At 33.5% G+C, this 3893-nt stretch overlaps 1 long non-coding RNA gene across 2 annotated transcripts; it reads right to left on the bottom strand.

The window, feature by feature from the left end:
- Positions 1-369: 369 nt before the first annotated feature.
- LOC113350211 lies at positions 370-2386 on the bottom strand. Of its 2 annotated transcripts, none has more exons than XR_003360672.1 (2): positions 2019-2386; positions 370-942 (listed from the first exon to the last, which is right to left on the bottom strand). It is a non-coding gene; the product is annotated as an uncharacterized LOC113350211 (long non-coding RNA). The 2 variants fall into 2 exon arrangements; XR_003360673.1 differs by having other exon boundaries at positions 370-681; positions 2019-2380.
- Between the last annotated feature and the right edge of the window lie 1507 nt (positions 2387-3893).

Genomic DNA, 3893 nt, shown 5'->3' with positions numbered 1-3893 from the left:
GAAATACGATATCATGTAGTGAAATTAATCCTCTAAAATGTTGAATTGTGGGTGGATTGTTAATTCCTTGACAATTCCATGCCAAAATATTCATGTTTGCTTTATGTTAAGGGATCGGGTCTGCTGTGATTGAATAGTCGAGATAGGGGAAAGGAAGTTGTTCCAACCCATCGAAGCGGTTTTTGACAGGCTTCTGATGGATAAGAATTGGTTGTGGTTTTGTGCTAACTGCTTACGATGGATAAGAATTGGTTGTGGTTTTGTGCTAACTTATAATGTTTTAGACTTGAGAAGAGGAAGTGAGATCTGACTGTGAATCTTCTTAAAGCTTGGAAACAAAATCCTTAGCAATTTGAAGTAACCATAAAAGAAAAACAAAAAATTATAAGAAGGTGTGCTTTATATCACAACACTTACAAGAGATATCTTTTGAAGTATGGTGCCTTTTATAATTGTAACCTAGAAGGTGTGCTTTTTAAGACAACACTTACAAAAATGAAGAACAACTAAAACTTTGAAGGTGTGCTTTATAATACAACACTTACAAGGAATATCACAAGAGAAAGAAAGATTGAGAAACGCTAACAGAATAGAGATGGGGATAAAAAACTAGTTTAAACGAACTTACTTGGGGGCTTAGATTGATCAGAGGAGCTTAGGGTTGGGAGTTGAGGTTGAAATCTTCATTTGGACACACATATTTGGAGGCAAAAAAACAAAAAAAAAAATGCAAAGCAGATGTTTAAAAGGGTTCTCACTTTTAAGATTAAACTTATAAATAGAAGAACACAGGCTACACAAAAAAGAAATAAAATTATAATTCAAACTCAAACCAAAAGAAGAGACGAAGTGATAAAACCACAGGGAGGAAAAAGGGAAGGGAACCAGCAGAAGCTCAACCCATCTTCAGAACATCAGGCAAAGAGTGTACAACACCACAATCTAGAAAAATAAACTATCTTTAATAGATAAACTTTCACGTAAAGAGAGGACAAGAGGAAAGATCAGGTAAAACTTGATACTATTAAGTAGAAAACTATATAAAGGAACTGGGATCTAAAATTAATCAAATTGCATGCGAGGATTACAAAACAAGGCTACAGTTATAGATTACACATCTATTTATCTAGCAGATTCCTTGTACGACCAATGACACAAAGCAGAACAGCTTTTACACTAACATACGAGCAGTCAACATAATAAACCAGCCAACATACATGAGGCAACATCTACACCAGCATATTGAACAGAAAGCACTAGCCAAAAGGCCAACAGGAATAACGAACACAATAAGAAATAGTTACGGACTGTTAGGAAGGTGTTCATTTTCCTTCAAAAACTAATAATCCCTAAGAACCAATTTAAGAGACTTTGCTTTAAAACACCTTTTGATCCCACATTTTTTTCCCCTTTTCTTTTCCTTTCCTTTAAATTAAACCCCAAATTCATTAAATTACATATCATCCTTTTCAATTCGCATCAAGTCACAGAAAACCAATTTGGAAACATCAATCTTTCATTTACCAACAGAAGTATTCAGGTCAAATAATTAAGAAACCTAAACAAAAATCTATGAACCAGTCTACTAACAATCTCAGTAAGGAAACATGCCATTTTCTTTTTAATTAAACCCCAAATTCATTAAATCACATAGCATCCTTTTCAATTTCGCAACAAGTCACAGAAAACCAATTTGGAAACACCAAACCACCATTTACCAACAGAAGTATTCAGGTTAAAATCAAGAAGCCTAAACAAAAATCTACGAACCAATCTACTAACAACCCCAACAAGGAAACATGTCAATTAAGTCCAAGAAGATGGCAGCAACAGAGAAGACCGGAAACCAATTAACAACCCTAAACGTATGACCTAGAAGATCACCAATCAATACCTACTAATAAAGAACTAGAGCATGATAAACTATGAAACACAGACCCTTTTCTAAACATCAAAACTGAGACTTACCATCAGGAAATCAGATCTAAATAAATCTAAGAAGGAAAAAATCAAAATACCTTTCAAATATTGTGTCATGCATCAGTTCCTCAATTCCACAACCCCATCTCTTAATCTTTCTTTCGGCCCCCAGGAGTCCTAAGGATTACTCTTGATTGAAATTGGTCGCCATGGAAGTCGACTTTAGGATTTGATTTTGAAGTTTAAGTTTAGGGTTTTGAGTTAATCAATTTATGAGAAATAAGGGTTCCTGGATTTCATTGAAGGGATCTGAGTTGATGAAAATATGTGGTCAGATTTGAGGAGAAATTAGACTCCCAATGAATAGGAATAAAGCTGCTACTTGTTTCCTTAGTTAAAATGCATGTCGCCCTATTGATACATGATAACTCACCCACTTAATAAAAATCTAAAGAAGTTTTAGATAATCCCTAATAATATAATTATTTATCCATTTGCCGTCCATTATCGACCTTATACAAATACCTCGAGGGATAATAAATAAAAATTGAAGTCATCTTGAGAAAATTGCTTCCAATTTTGGAGCCAATTTGAAAAAGTTACTTTCACTTTAGAAAATAAGTTATACTAGTTGCTTCGAATGAGGTTATTTTTTAAGTTGAATAAAAATATATTTCAAAATGCGGATATTTTAAGTTTGACAATTTCTTTTAAATGCGTATTTGTAATTTGTTTATTCTTTACCCAATTGATAACATAATATGCATTACTTTGTAAGTTTGTTCCTAGCTTCGGCTATTACTTGGGACACACCAACCAAATGTACCTGCATCATTTAGCATAATTTGGACTCCACCCAATTATTCTCTTTGTAAATATAAGATGCAACAAATATTTTAGCAAACGTAGGGTGTGGAGGGCTCCAAGTCCCAGTCAGACCATGTTAGTTAGACCGACCGAGCGAAGTAAGGGAGAATTCTATATACGGTGACTTTGTGTCAGTATAGGACATGGTTTTTTTTTTCCAATTTGACACAAAAAGATTGGATTTGGGTGGTTTGGTGTCATATCCTGGAAATTTCCAAATTATCCGTTCATTTTAGTCCAATTACTATAAATCCTTATTATCCTATTTTTTAGGGGTATAATTGGTAACCAAACTTTAATATAACATATCTAAAAATACATGCCTCGGAATTTTACAAATTTTATCTCGTTGGAATGGTTTAAAAAAAAACTATGCAATGAGTACAAGCAACAATATCAAATTTAAAGTTTTTACTCAAAATTCGGAGGTGTTTATCATTTTAGACATAATTTTCGAAAATTAAATGTATATCCATTATGCAAACCACCACAAAGGATACATAATACTTTATATAGCCATATTTTGTTTTGTGCATCAACTTATTTTCCGTTGCAACTAATAAAAAAATGTACTCCTTCGGTTTCAAGAAAAGTGATACTTTCACTTTAGGCCCAAATTTCGAAAATTGAATGCATAGTCATTATGCAAACCACCACAAAGAATACATAACACATTATGCAATCATATTTTGGTTTATGCATCGCGTAATTTTCCGTTTCAAGAAAAATGATACTTTCACCTCGTGTCAGGCAAAATGATATTTTCGCGCCGCTACTTTCCTGTCGTGTCAGGAAAAATGATACTTTTCCGTCGTATCAGGAAAAATAATAACTTTCGCCACGTGCTAGAAAAAATGATACTTTTACGTCGATTTCTTCGGTCGGCCGTTTCTCCGTGGCAACGGTCATCTAGTAATACGTAATAATTGTATTATTTTTTTTTCATAAACACAATAAATAATGATTGTTTGATTATCGAGTGTGACTGTTTTAAAATTAAAAGGGAGTTGGCAGTCACTAAACCATGTTTTAAGGTTTGTTGTGACGGTTTTTTCTCGTCTTATATGTATCTGTAACTCACCCATTCAATCATTCTCCGTCTTTCC

This window comes from Papaver somniferum, chromosome 2 (assembly GCF_003573695.1).
Source record: "Papaver somniferum cultivar HN1 chromosome 2, ASM357369v1, whole genome shotgun sequence".
Lineage (NCBI taxonomy): Eukaryota > Viridiplantae > Streptophyta > Magnoliopsida > Ranunculales > Papaveraceae > Papaver > Papaver somniferum.
Note: the sequence above shows the minus strand (reverse complement) of the source record. Positions and strands in the feature narration are given on the sequence as shown.